The sequence below is a fragment of the Betta splendens genome, chromosome 1 (assembly GCF_900634795.4).
Source record: "Betta splendens chromosome 1, fBetSpl5.4, whole genome shotgun sequence".
Classification (NCBI taxonomy): Eukaryota; Metazoa; Chordata; class Actinopteri; order Anabantiformes; family Osphronemidae; genus Betta; species Betta splendens.
The window spans coordinates 3821984-3833414 of NC_040881.3; the positions used below are offsets into that span (position 1 = coordinate 3821984).

Consider the following 11431-nt stretch of genomic DNA (forward strand, 5'->3'; position numbering starts at 1 on the left):
TTTTTATTTAACATTTCCTCTCATCCAGCCTGAGCACGTTGGGGAAGTGTGTCATGAGATGGCTCAAGGGGTAAATGGAGCATAACAGATGAAGGTGAGAGTTAAAGCAAGAGAATGCGCTGTGAAGGTCCCCCGCACCAGCGATGCTCGCGTCGGCCGCCAGGGGGACCCGCCTGACAGCAAACCGCACGCAGCCCGCAAGCTGCTGCGTCTCCACTGGAGTCTCTCCATAACCCAGACGACCTTGCCGTCTCCCCCACACGACCGGCTGGTCGATCGCATCAAAACAGCTTTCGGCTTTGATTTTGAACCCACCGCGGAGAACCACGACGCAAGACCTCGCTGGTGTTTGAAAAGCAAGCCTTTGGCCACCTTGGAGCTATTTTTAGCAGCTGTTGGTGAAACGGTGACTTACATGCGCATCAACCAACAGGCAAATGTGCAGGCTTCGGAGAGAAACCAATTTTAATATTCTGTTGTGGGTTTGCAGCTGGCAGCCAAACGGCGCATTCAGATCTTCAGCCTCCTTCTTCATGAAACTGGAGCACTGCTTTCATTTTTTGCCAGCGCACATCAATGCACACTAATGTGCAATTGATTTATTCTAAATCTTTGGCCCTTCGCTCCCCATGCAGTGGTTGGTTTGTGTGGACGTGTGGAGAGCAGAACCCCAGTATGCAGCAGGTGAAATGTGAGAGGTAATGGGCTGATTATTCAGGGAATGTGCAGAGTTCAAGAAGTCTTAATAAGCAGAAACTCTGTATTTGCATTGTAGTGCAGCCTGTTATAGGCAGGTAGAGTATGCTGAAATATGCTAAGGTAATAAAATAAAATATAGAGAATAAAACAATATTTCATTCATTCATCTAAATGCATTCAGCACCATTCTGTCAGCTTCTGATGTTGGGTCAATTTCACATGTTGACCTGCAATGCATTAAAAGTTTGGTAATTGTTAATGTTCTCATACTGAACGTTCGTCCACACGTTACCATCAGTGTAAGTCATTTTATTGATTCATGACTAAAATTATGTGTCATACCATCACCATGAAAACAGTTGGGTCGGTCTTAAGGGGTCTCTGTTACTAGAAAGCAAATCAGTCAGTTAAAGAAGGAAGGAAGGAAAGAAGCAATGAGTTAGAATGACTCACATGGACACTCATCTATACAACTCAGCAGCTATTTCCAAAACGGGACTCCACCCTCCAATTAAACTGGCCAATCAGATTATACCTGTAGAAAGGAGACAACAGTCCAAGTTAAATCTTATCACAAAGCCAGCCTCACTTCATTAAATGACAGAGCAGGTACCAAACGTCTGAAAAGAGCAGATTATGCATAATTAATGTTTCAATTAACTTATACAGACACTGTCCAATCAAATGTGAGCACCGCCTCCACACACACATACACATGCTGTGGCAGCCTGCTTCTTCTGCACACCTCACCAACATGGCTTCCACCTCTCTGACATGGTTTGACATCTGTAAGTATTATATTTGTATTTTGGTGTGTACTTACGTAGTACTTTAATCATAGGTACACGCTTGTATCAGTAGTGAATTGAGGAATGTGAGCTCATCTCCGCTGTTGTCAAGTGGCTCTGCGTGTGTCAGGGACTCGAAGCAGGCAGACGGCGAACCCACATGCACAGCACGGAGGCGATATTATAATCAACAAAAGGTTTATTCTTAAAGGCACGGTCAGACGGTCCAGGTCATACACGAAAAGGCTCGGCGAAAGTACAGACAGGGAACAGGCAAAAACTCACGGTAAGTAGATAATCCAGGGTCGGGCAGGATACACGACACAGACAGGAACACGACACGAGAAACACGAACACTCAGGGAACTCAACTCATGAAACACGAACACTCAGGGAACTCGAATACGACAATCTGGCAGGGAACTAAGGACACAGGTGGTGGTTAAATACACAGTGACTTGATGACTAACAGAGTGCAGGTGTGGGTAATGAGCAGGGACAGCTGTGACAAGACAAGAAACCGGAAGTAAAGCTAAAACAGGAACAGAAACCAGGAGGCTACCAAAATAAAACAGGAAGTAGTATTACACAGGACATGGCGTGAAATAAGACAAGCAGGACATGACGTGAAAACAGGGAACAACTAGAAACAAAGACACGGATCATGACAGTACCCCCCCCCCTATGGCGCCTTCCACGGCGCCTACGGAAGCCTCCCCCCCCAAACCAGGGCGGGCGGAGGGTGGTCCCAGGCGGAGGGACCGAATCCCTACCCCCCAAGGCACACGAGCAGGGTGGGTGGAGGGAGGACCGGAGGAGGGCCAAAACAAGAGTCCACACGAAAACCCCAAAGTCCACGAACAGGAAAATAAAAAAAAAAAAAAGTCCAGGGATTCCGTCACGGAGGGTGACGGCGTGGCGAGATCCTGCTCAGCAGCCGCTGAGCCAGGGTGGCCCTCTTAGTGCCCTTGAGCTGGACCGATGTCCCCGGGAGCCACCCCGAATGGCAACGTCCTCCAGGCGGACGCTGATCCAATGGGCTGAGGAGTCGAGGCGGACGTCGCCGCAGGAGGCAGCGCCATCCGGGCAGCAGGAGGCGCCGAGGGCAAGACCACCAGTCCGGCGGCCGAGACGAGGACGAGGCAGGGACCAGCGGCGTCCTCCTTGGCCCACCGCGACGAGAGGCAGGAACCGATGCAGGCGCAGCCGGAACCGGGCCGCCAGGAACCGATGCCGGTGCGGCCGGAGCCGGGACGGGAGCGACCCCCTCCTGGAGGTCGGCAGGAAACTACGACGAGAGCGACCCCCTCCTGGAGGTCGGCAGGAACTACGACGAGAGCGACCCCCTCCTGGGGGTCCGCAGGAACTACGACGGGAGCGACCCCCTCCTGGAGGTCGGCAGGAACTACGACGGGAGCGGACCCCCTCCTGGAGGTCGGCAGGAACTACGACGGGAGCGACCCCCTCCTGGAAGGTCGGCAGGAACTACGACGGGAAGCGACCCCCTCCTGGAGGTCGGCAGGAACTACGACGGGAGCGACCCCCTCCTGGAGGTCGGCAGGAACTACGACGGGAGCGACCCCCTCCTGGAGGTCGGCAGGAACTACGACGGGCGCGACCCCCTCCTGGAGGTCGGCAGGAACTACGACGGGCGCGACCCCCTCCTGGGGGTCCGCCGGGACTGCGACGGGCGCGACCCCCTCCTGGGGATCCGCCGGGACTGCGGCTGACGCGACCCCCTCCTGGGGATCCGCCGGGGACTGCGGCTGACGCGACCCCCTCCTGGGGATCCGCCGGGACTGCGGCTGGCGCGACCCCCTCCTGGAGGCGCGCAGGAACTGCGGCTGGCGCGGCCTCCTCCTGGAGGCGCGCAGGAACTGCGGCTGGCGCGACCTCCTCCTGGAGGCGCGCAGGAACTGCGACTGGCGCGACCTCCTCCTGGAGGCGCGCAGGAACTGCGGCTGGCGCGACCTCCTCCTGGAGGCGCGCAGGAACTGCGGCTGGCGCGGCCTCCTCCTGGAGGCGCGCAGGAACTGCGGCTGGCGCGGCCTCCTCCTGGAGGCGCGCAGGAACTGCGGCTGGCGCGGCCTCCTCCTGGAGGCGCGCAGGAACTGCGGCTGGCGCGGCCTCCTCCTGGAGGCGCGCAGGAACTGCGGCTGGCGCGGCCTCCTCCTGGAGGCGCGCAGGAGCTGCGGCTGGCGCGACCTCCTCCTGGAGGTGCGCAGGAACTGCGACTAGCGCAACCTCCTCCTGGAGGTGCGCAGGAACTGCGGCTGGCGCGACCTCCTCCTGGAGGTGCGCAGGAGCTGTAGCTGGCGCGACCTCCTCCTGGAGGTGCGCAGGAACTGCGACTAGCGCGACCTCCTCCTGGGGGCCGGCGGGCGCTACGGCTCCACGGGTGACGGGACTGGAACGACCCGCTACAGGGCCGACAGGAACGGGGACTGGAACGACCGCTACAGGGCCGACAGGAACGGGGACTGGAACGACCGCTACAGGGTCGACAGGAACGGGGACTGGAACGACCGCTACAGGGCCGACAGGAACGGGGTCAGAGACAGGGGTGACCTCTACTTGGCCTACGGGAACGCCCTCTACTTGGCCTACGGGAACGCCCTCTACTTGGCCTACGGAACGCCCTCTACTTGGCCTACGGGAACGCCCTCTACTTGGCCTACGGGAACGCCCTCTACTTGGCCTACGGGAACGCCCTCAACTTGGTCGACAGGGACAGGAGCTGGAACGACCTCAACTTGGTCGACAGGGACAGGAGCTGGAACGACCTCAACTTGGTCGACAGGGACAGGAACTGGAACGACCTCAACATGGCCGACAGGAACAGGAACTGGAACGACCTCAGCTTGGTCGACAGGGACAGGAACTGGAACGACCTCAACATGGCCGACAGGAACAGGAACTGGAACGACCTCAACTTGGTCGACAAGAACTGGAACGACCTCAACATGGCCGACAGGAACTGGAACGACCTCAACATGGCCGACAGGAACTGGAACGACCTCAACTTGGTCGACAGGGACAGGAGCTGGAACGACCTCAACTTGGTCGACAGGGACAGGAACTGGAACGACCTCAACATGGCCGACAGGAACAGGAACTGGAACGACCTCAACATGGCCGACAGGAACAGGAACTGGAACGACCTCAACTTGGTCGACAGGGACAGGAACTGGAACGACCTCAACATGGCCGACAGGAACAGGAACTGGAACGACCTCAACTTGGTCGACAAGAACTGGAACGACCTCAACATGGCCGACAGGAACTGGAACGACCTCAACATGGCCGACAGGAACTGGAACGACCTCAACATGGCCGACAGGAACTGGAACGACCTCAACATGGCCGACAGGAACTGGAACGGCCTCTGCTTGGCCGACAGGAACTAGAACGGCGTCCTCCTCTGAGGAGCCGACAGGAACTGGAACGACCTCAACATGGCCGACAGGAACTGGAACGACCGCAACATGGCCGACAGGAACTGGAACGACCGCAACATGGCCGACAGGAAAACTGGAACGGCCTCTGCTTGGCCGACAGGAACTAGAACGGCGTCCTCCTCTGAGGAGCCGACAGGAACTAGAACGGCCGCAACATGGCCGACAGGGACTGGAACGGCCGCAACATGGCCGACAGGGACTGGAACGGCGTCAACTCCGGAGCTGGCATGACAACTTACGGCTGCCGAGCTCGACGGGGAAGACGACGGGCCTGATTGGGTGGGGTTGTTAACAATCGTCAGACGGGCGGTTGCCCTCTGACGGGGACAAGGACGAACCTGGGTCTGGGCGACACACGGCTGATCTGGGGTCTGGGCAACACACGGCTGATCCGGGGTCTGGGCGACACACGGCTGATCGGGGTCTGGGCGACACACGGCTGATCCGGGGTCTGGGCGACACACGGCTGATCCGGGGTCTGGGCGACACACGGCTGATCTGGGGTCTGGGCCAGGTTCGACTGGGCTGGGGCCTGGAGACGACAGGGCTGCACCGGGGCATGAGTAACACACGGCTGAACTGGGGTCTGGGCAGCGCGCGGCTGATCTGGAGACTGAGCAGCGCGCGGCTGATCTGGAGACTGAGCAGCGCGCGGCTGATCTGGAGACTGAGCAGCGCGCGGCTGACTTGGAGACTGAGCAGCGCGCGGCTGAACTGGAAACTGAGCAGCGCGCGGCTGACTTGGAGGCTGAGCAGCGCGCGGCTGACTTGGAGACTGAGCAGCGCGCGGCTGACTTGGAGACTGAGCAGCGCGCGGCTGACTTGGAGACTGAGGGCCGCGTGAGAGCAGGAAATCCTCCCAGGGAAACAACCATGGAGCTGGGCAGGTTGGTGTAGGCACGACGATCCGACGGGGCGGGGAGAAGGAAACCGAAACCATCGGCGGTGCGACTGGCGCTGGCGTGGTACAGAGCGCGTCGCTTAACTCGTCAAACCTCGCGCACAGTCGCTCGTAGAGGCGATGAACGCTGGGGTGATCTAACGCGGTGTCATCGTCCTCCAGCGTCACTATTGCCACCTCTACGGCGCTGCGCTGATCCTCCGAGTTACTAGCCCGTCGGTAATCCTCCGCAAGGATCTGGAAATACTTATGTAGGTCGCTGGGTAGCTCGGCGCAGGTAAACTCCATACTTCCGCGGGAGAGTTATATTTGCCGTAAAAAAAACAAGGGAAAAACAGTCACTGACCTGACCGGAGGCTAAGTGCTGGCTGGGTCCAAGTGTGGCCAGATTGTTCTGTCAGGGACTCGAAGCAGGCAGACGGCGAACCCACATGCACAGCACGGAGGCGATATTATAATCAACAAAAGGTTTATTCTTAAAGGCACGGTCAGACGGTCCAGGTCATACACGAAAAGGCTCGGCGAAAGTACAGACAGGGAACAGGCAAAAACTCACGGTAAGTAGATAATCCAGGGTCGGGCAGGATACACGACACAGACAGGAACACGACACGAGAAACACGAACACTCAGGGAACTCAACTCATGAAACACGAACACTCAGGGAACTCGAATACGACAATCTGGCAGGGAACTAAGGACACAGGTGGTGGTTAAATACACAGTGACTTGATGACTAACAGAGTGCAGGTGTGGGTAATGAGCAGGGACAGCTGTGACAAGACAAGAAACCGGAAGTAAAGCTAAAACAGGAACAGAAACCAGGAGGCTACCAAAATAAAACAGGAAGTAGTATTACACAGGACATGGCGTGAAATAAGACAAGCAGGACATGACGTGAAAACAGGGAACAACTAGAAACAAAGACACGGATCATGACAGCGTGTTGTGATAGTTACTGAGCTGCAGGCGGGACCAGCTTTGAGCATCAGCCTTATTCTTTCTGTCCAAAAATGTTTCCTCAAAGTTTTTAAGGCAGAGTTTTAGCAAAGTTTCTCCTGGAAACTAAAACTCAAAAACTTGGTTAAGGCCTAGAGACAAATACTGCAAAACCTGCTTCTGGATGTTTACTAGTATAGATTTGGCGGTTGAATTAACATGAAGGTGACATGACTAGTATGGTTGTTGCTAGGCAACTATGACATGAAGTTTTGTTAAAAGTGTATATTCTATTTATCATGCTCTGTTTTTTAAGTTGCCTCCTCTTAAATCAGCCATGAGCATTAACCTTTCAAATGGAAAACCTGGACACCATAAAGTGCCTGAAAGAATGCTTTCAGGTCTCTGGCTCAAAGCACAGCAATGATAAATTCATCCAGATCGCTTTTCCCTTTGATTGTTTTAGATTGATAGTCTACTGTTTGCTTTAAGAAACCCAAAACAATTTAATGTCAGTCAATTTATTTGTAGGTTTACAATCTTGTATAATTTGAAATTTAAATATTTTTTGTCCTCATTTGAAAACTGTGTCCTGTGATTTAATGCTGTGAAGACTGTAGTCCAGGTGATGGACTTCGTGTTTTGCATAATTAGGGTAGTACCATACAGTTAATGTGATGGCTTCTCTCTAAAAGGTCCAAAGACAATAGTATTCATGTGCATGAGTTTTTCTTTAACCCTTTCTAAAGTTTACTTAGCAACAAAGCTTTAAGTTGGACTGATCTGGCTTTGTGTTTTCCCCCATTATTAATAAAATGAAATAATTGTGCTTCACATCATGATAAAGTTATCTCAATTGAGTGCGTTAAAACCAGTAAACAAATAAAAGTCCAAATGAGGATGAGGTGAAAATCAAAACAAGGCTGTGGTTCACTGCTGCGTTTGAAATGCATGCAGTTGTCCGGGCTCTGCAGGGAACAGATCAGTGTGCGGCTCACCAACATTAGTTTTCCTCCTGAAGCAGAGTCTGGAGCTAGAACAGCTGCTCTGAGACACCCGGTCTCTGCAGCAGGTCAGAGGGTGACTGTAGAAACATCCCACTGGGACGGAGATGCTCGTATGTTGATCAGAGCAAGAAAAGGCAAAGTACAAACGCGTAGATGGATGGTGTTGGGCAGACATTAAAGCAGCGGGGTCCATCCATCCACCCGATGGAGGCTCCACGTAGCCTGGCCGGATAGAGCTGCTGGAGTGGGCAGAGCCCTGCTGGGCGTCCGTCAGCTTCAGAGGACCCCTGCTGCTGCAGAAGTGTCCTTGAGTCACATTTCGAACCTCTCCCTGCTCAGAGACACCGCTAACTGCTGTTGCTCTTCAGACTACAGCGAGCAGTGCATCCGTCTTTTACCCACGGACAGATTATGTCAGCAGTTCGGCTGAAGTAGCGGCGCGGAACCCGACCCACAGAACCCACCGTCGCCACAAGATGGATAACGTAGGTGTGAGTTGAGAGAGAGGGGTAAGAGTTAGTTGACAGTGACGAATGGCCTCGGAGGGGATGAGAAGCTGCTTTTGTGCAATATTGGAACGTCAGGAATATGGCAGCCGCTTGTATTTATGGCCTGTGAATGTAAAGCACAGAGATGTTTCATCTTTGTGCTAGCAGACGCTGTTGTAAAGCTACATGCTGGACATTAGCATGATCGATGTGGTGCGGCCGCTTAAAAATCTCGCTTAGTTCTTTCATAAATGCGTCCAACACAGCAAATAAAGCAAACACAGTCAGGTAGGTGTGATTGACTAGTCATTAGACTAAAGTTTGTTCCAATATTAGGAAATGGAGCCAAAATGAAAGCTTCACGTCACCATGAGGTTCCTGGATGTTTTTCTGCTTTGGGTTTTTAAGTTGTCCTTTTCTTTGTTGTATTATGAAGAGTTTGGCTCTGACTGAAATCCTTCCATAACTGGAGGCAGATGCTCACTACAGCCTAGATTAAAGAGCCTAAGTGTCAGTAACACACTTTCTGAAATGAATAACCCATAATCAGTCAGGTACATTTGATTATAGCCTTCAGATTGAAATGCAAATAATGATGTCTTCCTCCAGATTTCATAAATGGGCTTTCACTCAGTTCACACTCTCTGCTATTTATCCACATTCAGAACATTCGCTGAACCAAATATACGAGAATGAAAGAGTGTTTCTTTAAAGGGCTGTTCAACATAGTCTAATACTCCAGCTTAAAGAATTTAACAGTCTTCCCTCTGGCTGTTTTGAAAACACAACAGTGGTAGGATTTCGCTTAGTTCGGCTTTAGATCTCCCCCACTCACAAGTGTGTATAAAAGCAAAGGGGAAACGGATGAAATTACCATGTTGCTTTGTGAAACAGCAGGTGATTATTTGATCACCAGGAACCACTCGGGCCTGAGATCATGCTTTCATGTCGGCGCGGCGCTGTGAAACCGAGATAACACCTGTCTTTGCACTTGAAATACAGAAATGCAATTTCTATTAGAGCCGATGCTCCTCATAAAACTATTAGAAGAAGACAAATTACAATTTAGGACCTTTTTTAAATAAAGAATAGCGGGTAGTCCACCCATAGTGCATATTTTCTTATTTAGACAGCAGAGCAGCACAGAGGACACCCGCGGCCTCAGACTTGGTGATTCAACTAATTGTACTGCAATTTAAGACATTTATTCTTATTAAACGTAGAATGTGGATGGTGTACAGCTATAATTTATCAAATCGGTCTCTCCCTCTCTCTGCATACTGATGCTTTGTGAGGAGGCAATTTTCACAAATTTATATTCAGAAGAGCTGACTTCAGCAAACCTTCTGTAACCTCACACCGACACGGTGGGAACAATATAAGTATTTCTCTTTCTGTTGTTGAGGATGATGTGTAATTGCCTTTAAAAAGAGCATTTAAAGTAATCTTGGCATTTCAAAGGGGATGAATTTTAATGTGAAAGTTACCAATTCGATGAGTTTGGATTATTTTTTATTTAACCCTATGAGCCTGCAGTGAAACAGGAAGGATGTGATGCTGTCCTCCAGTGCTCTTTACAAGCTCCCACTTTACTGTCGAAACTGCAAATACCAAACGCACACCTAAGAGTTTTAGCTGGAAAATGCCCCCAACACAATATTTCAAGCATGTTCTGCTAACTTAAATAATTCACTGGCCGAGTGAGAGCGGAGTCCATACGCAGTGTATGACAATGAAAGGTTAAATACAAATTGGAAATCAATTCCCAGGACTGAGTGGAGGACGAAGCGGAGGAGAGAGACATCTGGGCCGCCTGCTGTCACCATGACCTAGACAAAGATTAGTGGCCGGTGGATGGACGGACGGCTGAAAATCAATACGCCGCTGCATTCTTCCACTTCCCTCCATTCATCTTGTCTTTCTGGGCATTGTGTTCACGCTTTGGGCCGTCAAAAATTCAGATAACCCCCCGTAATTGTGGAGTGAAACCTAGACGCGAGATCATCAGGCAGGAGAACAGGAGGCTTGACTAGAGAAGGCCGGTGGGCAGTGACCGGAACCAGAACGGAACCAGAACGGAGCCAGAACGGAGCCAGAGTGGAGCAGGTTCAGGGTCCGACTGTGGCCATGCTGCAAAGATGATTTAGAGCTTTAAAACGTGCCTTAGCGCCAACAAAAACCCAGAAACGGAGTTGGCAGCCAGCAGTGGAATGAGGGGAAAAATACCTTTAATAGTCAAAAGGCAGGATATAGGTCACAAACAGGTAGGCGCCCGCAGAGGCAGAAATAAAAAGAGCAGAAGGCATCAGGCAGGCAGCCAGACGCCCAAAAACCAGCTGGGGTCAGAGTCGCTAACGCAGGCTGGCAGCTCCATCCGGGGACGAGGCCGCTCCGCAACGGCTTTCACGCGCAGACAGTTTGACGTGTCGGAGCGGGAGGAAATCCAGGTGAAACAAATTTACTTAACAACGTCCCAGTCCCAGTCAGTCAGCGCGCGCGCGCGCGACCCCGAGAGCAGCTGACCCGACGGGAGCCCAGTGATTTGCCGTGACAAGCGCAAACATCTGCTGCGGAGAACGGCGCAGGTGAGCAGGGAGTGACTGGAGGTCCTGGCAGCCGCGCCGTGTATTCATATAGTGAGGCGTAATGAGGCTCAGGTGTGCAGACAGGTGCAGGCCCGGACGCGCGTCTGGGGCAGGCAAATTGTGGCGAACGCGCCGCAGTCGGCGCTTCGTGTAAGTGGGAGTGACAGGAAATGTGGTGGGAGGAAAGGGAACGGCGGGGAAACCCGACGGAGGGAGCGAGCTTCCACGGGAGAACCGGGCACGAGCTGCTAATACGGAGCAATTAAAGAGGACTTCAATCAGGCCACTGTGTCTACGGTAGGCGTTTCATTTACCTTCGCTGCTTTGATTAGTCAATACTTTTGAAGGTCCTTCGAGGGAAAAGGAAACGATTAGGCGTCAGTGGGAGCAGCTGGAGAAGGTCCGAGGCAGTGAAGACACAGCTGGAGTGGGTTTTAGTCATTTAGGCGTGACGTCCACTTGTTTGCGTCTCTCTCTCTCTCACACACACACACACACACACACACACACGTCTGCACATGCTGCTGCTTCTGCTGAAGTCAGGCAAACTAACTTAAGTGCTGCTTCT

At 52.7% G+C, this 11431-nt stretch overlaps 1 long non-coding RNA gene across 1 annotated transcript; it reads right to left on the bottom strand.

Annotated features, from left to right (window-relative positions):
* Nucleotides 1-7943: 7943 nt before the first annotated feature.
* Nucleotides 7944-10914, bottom strand: LOC129604029 (uncharacterized). Its single transcript, XR_008694560.1, has 2 exons — nucleotides 10505-10914; nucleotides 7944-10408 (listed from the first exon to the last, which is right to left on the bottom strand). It is a non-coding gene; the product is annotated as an uncharacterized LOC129604029 (long non-coding RNA).
* Nucleotides 10915-11431: the final 517 nt, after the last annotated feature.